Raw genomic sequence first — 13,356 nt, 5'->3', positions numbered from 1 at the left:
GAGAAAGAAAGAAGGAAGGAGAAAGAAAGAGAGAGAAGAAAGAAAGAAAGAAAAAGAAAGAAAGAAAGAAAGAAAGAAAGAAAAAAAGAAAACGAAAGAAAGAAAAGAAAGTTACTTTTATTTCCAGGTGGGGTGTGGTGGCTCATGCCTGTATTCCCAGCACTTTGTGAGCCCAAGCCGGATAGATGCCTTGAGTCCAGGAGTTCGAGACTGCCTGGCCAACGCGAAACCCTGTCTCTACAAAAAAATACAAAAATTAGCCAGGCGTGGTGGCGCATGCCTGTAATCACAACTATTCAGGAGGCTGAGGTGAGAGGATTGCTTGAACCTAGGAGGTCAAGGCTGCAGTGAGCTGTGATCACGCCACTGCGCTCCAGCTTGGGCAACTCCACCACGCTCCAGCTTGGGCAACTCCACCACACCCACCCCCCGCAAAAAAAAAAAAGAAAAAGTTCCTAGCCATTTTGTAATCTTAAGAATGATGAAAGCCATATGCTTACATAATGGAACCAAAAGAAGACTGGTCTTTGATGAGCATGAAATGGAGTGTCATATCAGCCCTGAAACCACTACTTCTGAACTTCCTTTGCATGAGAAATACATTTGTATCTAGTTTATCTCGTTACTGAGTTTTCTGTTGTATGCAGCTGGACCTAACTCTTAAATTATTCTCAGTCTCAAGATAAAATTATCACAAGAATATAAACCATCGCAAAGGCCTTGAGCACACCCAGATCCCTACTATTGCCCCTTGTCTTCACATCTGCATTTCTTTCTCAGAGCATTGATGTTGTTCAAATTTCATTCTTCAACATTTCCTTTAATATCTCCCTCCTCCTTTCAGTAGATTCCAGGCCCCACTCACGGGTTGGTCTCATACCAGGATCCATCCTCTTTTCCCAAGCCAAACATTTTCTCAGGTCTGAATTATTCATTTGATTTAAAATATGGCTCTAGCAAGAAAATCCACGGTGGGTGTGGGTAGTCCAAGTTCAGTTCCCTTGGAGATATTTCCACCTAATTCCTCCTGGTGCCCAGTAAATAACTATTTTGTTAAACACGCCCACATCTCCCAAAGACAGGCATTAATTCTGAGAAACGGTATTATACTGTGAGTACATGTACGTTTTCCACGCTGAGAAAGAGAAACATTTGACTCCTATAATCAATGTAACTTTACCCCTGCTCACTATCAAGATAGCATTTTAGTTTGCAGAACAATGTCAGCTCTTTTTTATCTTCTAGTTTTCAGATTGTGCCTAACCAAGCATTTAAAAAAAATAAAAAGATGTTTGAAATTAGCTTAAAAATCAGGCCCCCAAATTGAGCTATCCATCTCTCTTTCTTGTCACTGCTTTGCTACACCAAGATCAAGCTTTGGAAATACCCCATGTATTTATTCTGTGCCAAATTAAATTTTTGTAGGTGTCATCCTCCTACTACCCTCTACTAAATTAAATTCTTGATTAAGGTCTGATACTCCCACTGCTCCAGATCAGAGGCAATATGAGGACTTATTATCCTCTGACACAAGTAATCCTCCACCCCCGGGGGGTGGTGTGGAGAGGAGGTTTGCTTTTCCAGTTACATAAATAACATATTCTTCACAGAGCAGCTTTCCAGGCTGTATTTTGTTGTTTTGTTTTGTTTTTCTGCTACTGACCTTTTGCTTGCTTGCCTGTTCAAGGCTGAACATTTGCCGGTGCCCTGTGGGATCATCTGCAGTTAAATATTTTTCAGAACCATATTGGTACGGGAGAACAACAGCTTGACCCAGTTGTTTGGTAACCCAAGAGCTTTACCACTGACCTTGTGGGCTGTGGTTTGCTTTTTGCACAGGGCTATTATTTCCACTAAAGACAAATCAGGAAACATAAAACAGATATACCCTAACCAATCTATCTGGCTCCTTGTTGAACAGATATGTCAAAAGATTTAGAGGAGAGGTTTGAATTTGTGGCCAAAATGAAGGCTTTGTTGTAGTTGTAAAATAAAATTTATGGTTCCTATTAGTGATGTGGTCTCAGATACCCAAAAAGGAACTATTTTGTCCATTATAATAACAATTACAATATTATAAGCATCTATAATTTTTTTTTGCTTTTATGACAGAGTCTTGCTCTGTCACCCAGGCTGGAGTGCAGTGGCGCAATCTTGGCTCACTACAACCTCTACCTCCTGGGTTCAAGTGATTCTCCTGCCTCAGCCTCCTGATTACCTGGGATTACAGGCGCCAGCCACCACGCCTGGCTAATTTTTTTGTATTTTTGGCAGAGATGGGGTTTCACCATGTTGGCCAGGCTGGTCTCCAACTCCTGACCTCAGGTGATCCGCCCACCTCAGCCTCCCAAAGAGCATCTATATTATATTTATTTACTTCAAATATCTGTAGACAAATAGAATGCCAAGAGAGGAAAAGTAAATCGACTCTATTAGCACAGAAGGCTAACTTCAGGTCAGGGAGAAAGAGTTATACATAACAGGTGAAGTGGAAAAGAGGGGAAAAAAAGGAAAAGAGGCCGGGCGGGGTGGCTCACGCCTGTAATCCCAGCACTTTGGGAGGCCGAGGTGGGTGGATCACCTGAGGTCAGGAGTTCGAGACAAGCCTGGCCAGCATGGTGAAACCCCGCCTCTACAAAACTAAAAAAAAAAAAAAAAAAGGAAAAGAAAGAGAGTTGTCCCTTTTTCTCTGCTACCTTACTCACAGCTGTTTCTTTCACCTTCACTTCTTTGAAAAGATTAGGGTAAATCACAAGCTAGTGAACTGGTTGGGACTAGGTAAGTTAGGGGAGAATCATGTTAGGGGCTGGTGAAAGGAGAGAATCCACGGCTGTTTGAGAAGAGTGAAATTTTTTTTTTGTTGCCAGGTTTTTTTTTTTTATTTGTAAAGCTCTGCCATAAACTTCTAGTGCGTGCCAATGGTCACCTGCCACACTCGAATCAGGTTGTCTGTGTAACCAGCAAACAGAGTCTGGCCATCAGCAGACCAGGCCTGGGAGGTACACTGGGGTGGTTCTGCCTTGCTGCTGGTACTGATAACTTCTTGCCTCAGTTCATCTACAGTGATCTTTCCTTCTAAATCCCAGATCTTGATGCTGGGACCTCTGGCAGCACACAGCCAGTAGGGGTTAGGGCTGAAGCACAGAGCGTTGATGATGTCCCCACCATCTAGCGTGTAAAGGTGTTTGCCTTCGTTGAGATCCCATAACATGGCCTGGCCATCCTTGCCTCCAGAAGCACAGAGGGATCCATCTGGAGAGACAGTCACCGTGTTAGGATAGCCTGTGTGGCCAGTGTGGTTGGTCTTCAGCTTGCAGTTAGCCAGGTTCCATACCTTGACCAGCTTGTCCCAGCCACAGGAGACGATGATAGGGTTGGTGCTGTTGGGCGAGAAGCGAACACAAGACACCCACTCTGAATGGCTCTCATCCTGGACAGTGTATTTGCACACACCCAGGGTATTCCATAGCTTGATGGTTTTATCTTGAGATCCAGAGACAATCTGCCGGTTGTCAGAGGAGAAGGCCACACTCAGCACATCCTTGGTATGGCCCACAAATCGCCTCGTGGTGGTGCCCTTTGTGAGATCCCAGAGGCGCAGGGTTCCATCCCAGGATCCTGAGAGGGCAAACTGGCCATCTGAGGAGATAACCACATCACTAACGAAGTGGGAGTGACCCCGCAGAGCACGCTGTGGAATTCCATAGTTGGTCTCATCCCTTGTCAGTTTCCACATGATGATGGTCTTATCTTAGTCGGTACCTCTAGAGGTGGAGAGGATCGTATCCGGGAACTGCGGAGTAGTAGCGATCTGGGTTACCCAGCCATTGTGGCCCTTGAGGGTGCCACGAGGGGTCATCTGCTCAGTCATGGCGGCGGCGAGCGCGTGTGTCGCTGCAGCGACGAGGATGGCACTGGATGGCTTAGAGAAACTAGCACCACAACCGCTCCCACTGCCGCCTTGCAGTGAAGGCAAGAGTGAAAATATTTTAATGAAAGTCATCAGCTGGGCGTGGTGGCTCACGCCTGTAGTCCCAGCACTTTGGGAGGCCAAGGTGGGTGGATCGCTCGAGGTTAGGAGTTTGAGACCAGCCTGGCCAACATGGTGAAATCCTGTCTCCACTAAAAATACAAAAATTAACCAGACGTGGTGGCAGGCACCTGTAATCCCAGCTACTCGGGAGGCTGAAGCAGGAGAATCGCTTGATCCCGGGAGGTGGACATTGCAGTGAGCCGAGATCGCACCACTGCACTCCAGCCTGGGAAAGAGCACAAGGCTCTGTCTCAAAAAAAAAAAAAAAAGAAAAAAAGAAAGTCATTAATTGGTACTTAACTTCAAAGGAAGATGGCAGTCTAGGAAAATACACAAAAAAATGAACCAGTCAACCGAAAAAGAAATTTCAACTATAGTCAAACTATGCAACTGACATGACCCATTACAGACTATGAAGAATAACTTCAATTTGTACCCAAATCAAGGAAAGCAATGAGATTTGACAAGCATTTCCTCCAAATAGTAACTCGGTGCCATTTTTAGTAAGTAAATGAGATGTTCCTGAAGGCCCAGAAGCAATTTGAAGTGTGAAGAAAAAAGAACTGGGACCTAGGTGCACTATGGAAAAATTAAGAAATACACCCTGGGGTTCATTTTCAGACGTTAAGGAAGGTAGGACTGAAGAAGAGAAGATGTGTCTTGCATTTTTATTTATTTTCAGGACTCAGTTTGCTGACCCATAACTGAAACTTGGGAAGTGAAGGGAGGCTGAAGGGTTAACAGTGACCTGCAAGGCAGATCTGCGACTGTTGACCAAAGTAAACTGAGCAGAGTAAATAAGCACTAGAAGATTAAAATCCTATGACAGGCCAGACCTCCTGACACTCTCAAACTAAAAAAATAAAAAATAAAAAAAATTTAAAACCTTAATTCCAGTAACAACGAGAACTCCTAGTACCTAGATTTTCCTTTCAAATACTATACTTTAATAAAAGGAACCAGGCAGGGTACCGTGGCACACCTGTGATCTCAGCACTGTGGGAGGTCAAGGTGGGAGGACTGCTTGAGCCCAGGAGTTGGAGACCAGCCTGGGCAACATGGTGAGATCCTTTCTCTACAAAAAAGTATTTAGAAACTAGCTGGGAGTGGTGGCAGCTGCCTGTAGTCCCAGCTACTCAGGAGGCTGAGACAAGAGGATCACTTGAGCCTTAGAGGTTGAGGCTGTGGGATAACAGAGTGAGACTCTGTCTTGGGGGAAAAAAAAAGGAACTAGAGTTCCTTGAGAAATGTCTGATTCTAGGACTGAGGTAGTAAATGTACATGATGAGCCTGGAGCATCTTGTTGTGCCATAAAGTAAGAAAGTGCTCAAAAAACACAACAAAAAACCCCCACATCGATGGGGGGTATGTCAAAGGAGCACATAGGTCAACTGTAAGAGCTCCCAATGGCCAAAGCTGGAACGATTTGGGCAACAAAATGAAATGATACTGAATTATAATCAAAGTATAAAATAAATAAATATTCATGAGTCCATACTGATACAATTAAATGACTGAACATATAAGTAAATGAGGGAGAATGACCAATCATCTGTACAGAAGAATTCTAAATAATTTATGTAAACACTGCTTACTCAAGGAAGTAGAGCACAGCTCCCCATTCCTTAAGTGTGGGCTGTGCATAATGACTTCTTTCCAAAGAGTACAATATGGAAAGGCAAGGAAAAATAACTTTAGAGTGAAGCATATTGACAGACTACCTCAGTCAGATGATCAAGGTCAACATTAACCATCATGAGTCACGTTAACAACAGGACCCTTGATATGACGTCATTGGCACTTTATCTCTGTAGTCTTTCTCCCAAAAACATATAACCCTAGTCTAATCATGAGAAAAACGAGTTCCACTTGAAGGACATTCCATAAAATACTTGAGTAGTACACCTTAAAACTGTGAAGTCATCACAAACGAGGAAAGTGAGAAATTTTCACAGCCAAGAGGACATGCTAGCTTAATGTAATATGGTATCTTAGAGGGGATCCTGGAACAGAAAAATAATATTAGGTAAAAATGAATCCAATCTTAATAAAGTATGGACTTTAATTAATAACAATAAATTAAGAATTACTTGGGCCAGGCATGGTGGCTCATGCCTATAATCCCAGCACTTTGGGAGGCTGAGGCAGGTAGATCACTTGAGGTCAGGAGTTCTAGACCAGGCTGGCCAACATGGTACTAAAAATACAAAAATTAGCTGGGTATGGTGGCGGGTGCCTGTAATCCCAGCTACTTGGGAGGCTGGGGCAGGAGAATCACTTGAACCAAGGAGGCGGAGGCTGCAGTGAGCTGAGATTGTGCCACTGCACTCCAGCCTGGGCAACAGAGTGAGACTTCGTCTCAGGAAAAAAGAAAAAAAAGGAAAGAAGAATTATTTGAGTGCAACCTCATGAGAGACTGAGCTGTTTCTGAACTTCTGACCTGTGTGAGATACAGTGTGAGATAATGTTTGTTGTTTATACCAAAAGAGAGAGAGACAGAGTGTGAGAGGGAATTAACAACAACATATTAAAAAAAGAAGAGAAATTTCCTTTCTGGTTCTGGTTCATTTTTTATTTTCCTAGACCATCTTCCCTGGAAATTTTGTAACAATTAATGATTTTTATTAAAATATTTCCACTCTTCTCAACAACGTATCAGTATTGGTTCATTAACAAATGTACTCTACTAATGTAAGATGTTAATAGCAAAAATTGGGTACTGGGCGTGGAAGAATGCTCTGTACTATCACAATGTTTCCATAAATCTAAAATTGCCATAAAAAATAAAGTTTATTTTAAAAATTTTAAAATATTTTTTCTTATTTATTTTTGTACATGAATAAGTTCTTTAGTGGTGATTTGTGAGATTTTGAGGCACCCATTATCCGAGCAGTGTACACTGAATCCAATGTGTAGTCTTTTATCCCTCACCCCCCTTTCCACCCTTCCCCCCCGAGTCCCCGAAGTCCATTGTATCATTCTTATGCTTTTGCATCCTCATAGCTTAGCTCCCACTTATGAGTAAGAACATAGGACGTTTGGATTTCCATTCCTGAGTTATTTCACTTAGAATAATGGTCTTCAATTTAAAAATCTTTAAATGGTAAATTTAAAAAAAAACCATCTGAGGAAAACACACTCATATTCTCTACACTTTCATACAACACAGACCACTTCCGTGACCAGATGTGTGGGGCTTTTTCCCCACAGACAAACAATTCTCCAACAGGCAATTTCCAACTGGGTGTCCTGTAATTCAACTGAATTTTTTCTTTTTCTTTCTTTTCTTTTTTTTTCTGAGACAGAGTCTCACTCTATTACCCAGGTTGGAGTACAGTGGCGCAATCTCGGTTCACTGCAACCTCCATCTCCCAGATTCAAGCAATTCTCGTGCCTCAGCCTGCTGAGTAGCTGGGATTACAGGAGCCCGCCACCACACCTGGCTAATTGTTGTATTTTTAGTAGAGACAGGGTTTCACCATGTTGGCCAGGCTTGTCCTGAACTCCTGACCTCAGGTGATCCACCCGCCTCAGCCTCCCAAAGTGCTGGGATTACAAGTGTGAGCCACCGCGCCTGGTAAATTGCACACTATATGTAGAGATAGTGTCAAATTCCACAGGTTAAGGGTTCAAGTCCCATAACACAGCCCTGTTTGAGACACCGATCTCAAGTTCCTATGCGTCTGACCAACTGGTTATAATAATTGGGGGGTTCCTGTGATTCCCTCTTCAGGTTAGATAGTTTGCTGGAATGGCTCACAGAACTCAGGAAAACACTTTACTTACATTTACCAGTTTATTATACGAACACAACTCAGGAACACTCGGATGGAAGAGATGCACAGGGCAAGATATGAGGAGTGGTGGTACAGAACTTCCACACCCTCTCTGGGCATGCCAACCTCCCAGCGCCTCCATATGTTTAGCAACCTGGAGCTCATCAAATCTGATTGTTCAAGAGTTTTTATAGAGCTTAATATCCAGCCCCCTCCTTTCCTACTGACACCATACTGAGGCTACCTAGAGGATCTACCCTAAATCACCCTATTAGCATAAACCCAGGGGTTATGAAAGAGACTCATGATAAATAACAAAAGACACTCCTCTCCTTCAGGAAAGTCCCAGGGTTTTAGGAAGTCTGTGACAGGAACCAGGGACAAAGACTAAATATATTTCTTATATCACAACACCATTTTAAATGATTGAATGAATTTGGGAGAAAATAAGGGAAATCCCCTAAGGCAATATTCTCAACCCGTGAGTGGAGTTTGCTTTCCTGAAGATGTTTGCGAAAGTCTGGGGACTTTTTTAGTTGTCACATCTGGGAGCGGATCTGCAACAACTCCATTCTTGCGTCCTCAGAAAAAAGGATTTGAACGAGGGGCATAAGGCATAGGGAGAGACGGAGTCAAGTTTTAGAGCAGGAATGAAAGGAAGTACACTTGGAAGAGGGCCAAGCCGGGTACTTGAGAGATTCAAGTGCATGATTTGATCTTTGACTTGGGGTTTTATAAGTTGTCATGCTTCCGGGCGGTTGCCTCTCCTTTCCCGAGTCTTCCTTTGGAGTGGGCTGTGCGCATGCGCAGTGGCTTGCTAACACTTGGGAGGGGCCGCATGCACTGCGTGTTTACCGAAGTTGTGCACATGCTCATCTGAGGCATTTTTTTCCCTTATCAGTTCATTGTTGGTAGAGAAGGGTCATATACCAGTTAAGCTCCGCCATTTTGTCTCCGAGTGCACATGCTCGAGGCCACTCGCCCAACTCTGGATATCTAATCGGGAAGCTGCTGATCACCAGTTTTAGGTGTTTTCTGTCTTTTGGGAAACTGCCTTTTCCTGGCGCTGGCTGAGACTAATTATCATTTTAGAGAAATAATTTAACAACCGCCTGACCATCTGATGGCCACCCGACATTCCTTGGATGGGACACCCTCTCCTGCCCTGCTCATGCCTGCCTACCTACCTACTCTAACAGTACTAGCATCTAGTGAATAGAGTCTAAATATGCAATAATACACTGTCTACTAAACATCCAATAATTCACTGGGAAGTCCCTCCCCTCCATGACAAAGAATTAAAAATGTCAGTGGTGCTGAGGTTGAGAAACCCTATTCTGAGGCATGAGGTGTTGGGACCTATGTCAGTGCTGACAAAAATAGGCTAAATTTTATGGATATGTGTGTGCATAATACTTGATACATTCAATATATGTATAATATATATAAATTATGAGGCATAATAGTAAACACCTGTGAAACCAACAACCAGCTTGAAGGACTAGAGATGATGAAATCCTGTGCTTCTCTTGATTCCATCTCTCTGGCTCCTTCCCTGAAGTAACCACTATCCTGAGTTTTTTATTAATCCCTTGTCATGTTTTATAAAATTGTGTGTGTGTCTATACATATGTATATGTATTTATGTGTAGACACACATACATGCACAATATATTGATGAGTTTTGCCTAGTCATGCTTGATTATTAACATTATAAAAATGGTACAGTAGCTCACACCTGTAATCTCAGCACTTTGGGAGGCCAAGACAGGTGGATCACTTGAGCCCAAGAGTTCGAGACCAGCCTTGGCAACACGGCGGAACCCTGTTTCTACAAAAAAATACAAATATTAGCCAGGCGTGGTGGCACATGCCTGTAGTCCCAGCTACTGGGGAGGCTGAGGTGGGAGGATCATCTGAGCCCAGGGAGGTCAAGGCTGCAGTGAGCCAGGATCATACCACCGCACTCCAGCCTGGGTGACAGAGTGAGACCCTGTCTCAAAAAAAAAAAAGGTATCCCAGTACATATAGTTTTAATTCAATATTTTGTTTTGATTTCTATATATCATTGCCTGTGGTATTTTATTCATTTTCACTGTGATATAGTATTCCATGGTGTGAATATGCCACAATTTATTTGCCCATTTCTCTTGTTGATGGGCTTTTAGGTTATTTATACATTGCAGTAAAATAGATAAATTAGGTTATTTATATATAGCATTAGGCTATTTATATATTGCATTACAACCAGTGATGCTATGAATATTTTTTCATACATCTTCTGGTGCACAAGGTTATATACATCTGGTGCTCTAGGTTATATACATCTGGGAGTATAATTGCTAAAGTGGCCTGTAATCCCAGCACTTTGGAAGGGTGAGGTGAGCAGACCACCTGAGGTCAGGAGTTCAAGACCAGCCTGGCCAACAGGGCGAAACTCCATCTCTACTAAAAATACAAAAATTAACTGGGTGTGGTGGCACACCTGTAGTCCCAGCTACTCAGGAGGCTGAGGCAGGAGAATCACTTGAACCTGGCAGGCGAAGTGAGTTGAGAAAGCACTACTGCACTCCAGCCTGGGCAACAGAGCGAGAGACTCTGTCTCAGGAAAAAAACAAACAAACATACAAGCAAAGAATTGCTGAAGTATATATGTCTCTAACTTTAAACTGAAATTGTGTTTAAGAACACCTTTTATATCCTAAAGTCACATAGTTTCTTAAACCATATAAAACCTTAAAAGTTTTCCCTTTCATTTGTAAGTCATCTGGAGCTGCTCATTGTGTATGGGTATGAGGTTGGTACCTGTATTTGGAATGAAGAAGAAAATAACTTCCATTTTTTCCCCTAAATGCCTCCTGTGTCCTACATCAGGTTTTTATATTTGCCGGCCAGGTGCGGTGGCTCACGCCTGTAATCCCAGCACCTTGGGAGGCTGAGGCAGGCGGATCACCTGAGGTCAGGAGTTCGAGACCCGCCTGGCCAACATGGAGAAACGCCGTCTCTACTAAAAATACAAAAATTAGCTGGACATGGTGGCACGCACCTTTGTCCCAGCTACTTGGGAGGCTGAGGCAGGAGAATCGCTTGAACCCAGGAGACAAAGGTTGCAGCGAGCTGAGATCACGCCGCTGCACTCCAGCCTGGGCCACAGAGCAAGACTTCGTTTCAGAAAAAAGGAAAAAAAAAAGAAAAGAAAGTTTTTATATTTGCCAAGATCTCCTCATGCCTGTAATCCCAGCACTTTGGGAGACCAAAGAGGGTGGATTACCTGAGGTCAGGAGTTCAAGACCAGCCTGGCCAGCATGGCGAAACCCTGTCTCTACTAAAAAAATACAAAAATTAGCTGGGCGTGATGGCGGGCGCCTATACTCCCAGCTACTTGGGAGGTTGAGGCAGGGAGAATCACTTGAACCCAGGAGGTGGAGGTTACAGTGAGCCAAGATCATGCCACTGTACTTCAGCCTGGGCAACAGAGTGAGACTCTGTCTCAAAAAAAAAAAAAGAAAGAAAAAGAAAATTTGTCTATTCCTATGGCAATACTACATTTTTTCTTGATTATTTGACTTCATGATATATAAATTTTAATATTAGATAGAGCTAGTCCCCACATTATTATTCTTTAAGACTGTCTTAGCTATTCTAGAAGTCATTTATTTTTAATTTTTATATTTAAATTTACTTTTTTTTGGCCAGGTGTGGTGGCTTACGCCTGTAATCCCAACATTTTGGGAGGCCAATGTGGGCGGATCACTTGAGGTCTGGAGTTCAAAACCAGCCTGGCCAAATGGTAAAACCCCAACTCTACTGAAAAAGAAAAATACAAAAATTAGCTGGGCATGGTGGTGTGCTCCTGCAGTCCCAGCTACTCAGGAGGCTGAGGCACAAGAATCACCTGAACCCAGGAGGTGGAGGCTGCAGTGAGCTGAGATCACTCCACTGCACTCCAGCCTGGGCGACAGAGTGAGACTCTGATCTCAAAAAAAAATTTTTTTTCCTTTTTTTTTTTCTTTTTTTAGAGATGGGGGTCTTACTCTGTCTCTCAGGCTGAAGTACAATGGCACACAATCACAACTCGCTGTCACCTGGAACTTCTTGGGCTCAAGTAATCCTCCTGCCTCAGCCTCCCAAGGAGTAGCTGGTGGGACTATATGTGTGTGCCGCCATGCTTAGCTCATTTAAGTTTACCATTTTAACCATTGTAAAGTATATAGCCCTGTAGCAGTGGTTTTTTTTAATTATTATTATTATTTTTGCTGTGCAGTGGTGCCATCTCGGCTCACCGCAACCTCTGTCTCCCCAGTTCAAGCAATTCTCCTGCCTCAGCCTCCCAAGTAGCTGGGACTACAGATATGTGCCACCACACCCGGCTAATTTTGTATTTTTAGTAGAGATGGGGTTTCTCCATGTTGGTCATGCTGGTCTCGAACTCCTGACCTCAGGTGATCCACCTGCCTCTGCCTCCTAAAGTGTGGAATTACAGGTGTGAGCCACTGTGCCCGGCCAGCCATTTTTAAATAATATTTTCTAATTGTTTTTGTGGTATATTGAAATGCAACTAATTTTCATATATTAATCTTATACCCAGACTTCTTACTAAACTCTCTCATTAATTTTTTTCTTTTGCATTAATTTTAAAACTTTTGATATACTTTTGAATTTTCTACATATATAATCATATCAGCTGCAAATAATGGCAACTTATTTTTCCTTTCCAATATTCATATTGTCTTAGCAGGTTTTCTGTTGCTATAACTGAATACCTGAGACTGGATAATTTATAAAGGAAAGAGATTTATTTAGCTTATAGTTCTGGAGGCTGGGAAGTCAAAGACTGGACAGCTGCATCTGGTGGAGACCTTGTGCTCCTTTATAGCATGGCAGAAAAGGGAAGGAATTATGTGGCAAGAGAGGAAGCAAAAGAGAGCCAAAGAAGCCCAATTTGCTTTATAACAACCTGTTCTTGTGATAACTAATGGATTTCTGAGTATTAATTGGCTACAACAAGAATGGCATTAATTCCCCCTAATGACCTAATCACCCCCTAAAGGTCCCCATCTCCCAACACTGCCACAATGATATTCAAATTTCAACATGAGTTTCAGAGAGGACAAATACTATTTAAACTGTAGCATATATATTTTATTTCTGTTTCTTGTCTTACTGCACAAGAACTAAGGCATAATGCTTAATAGAAGCTTAAACAAAAGGCCCAAAACATAAATAAAAAAAGATTGATAAATTTTACCTTTTAAAATTAAAATGAAAAGTTTTTGTTCATCAGAAGACACCATAAAGAAAAGCAAAAGAGAAGCAACATACTGGATGAAGAACTGTCTGCAAATACTGTCAGAAAAAAAAAAATGTGTGTGTGTAACTCCTGCAAACCAATAAGTAAAGAATGTATAGTCAAATATGAAAAAAATGGGTAAAATATATGAACAGGTACTTTACTGAAGGAGATTTATCAATGAATGACCAATAACATGTGAAATGAAATGAAAATTGAGGGCATGTAAGATTTTTTTCTTTTTTTTTTTTTTGAGA

The 13,356-nt window shown here is 42.3% G+C and overlaps 1 pseudogene; it reads right to left on the bottom strand.

Moving 5' to 3' along the window:
• Nucleotides 1-2,849: 2,849 nt before the first annotated feature.
• Nucleotides 2,850-3,955, bottom strand: LOC100432783 (small ribosomal subunit protein RACK1-like; annotated as a pseudogene).
• Between the last annotated feature and the right edge of the window lie 9,401 nt (nt 3,956-13,356).

This window comes from Pongo abelii, chromosome 13 (genome assembly GCF_028885655.2).
Source record: "Pongo abelii isolate AG06213 chromosome 13, NHGRI_mPonAbe1-v2.0_pri, whole genome shotgun sequence".
NCBI classification, from domain to species: domain Eukaryota; kingdom Metazoa; phylum Chordata; class Mammalia; order Primates; family Hominidae; genus Pongo; species Pongo abelii.
Note: the sequence above shows the minus strand (reverse complement) of the source record. Positions and strands in the feature narration are given on the sequence as shown.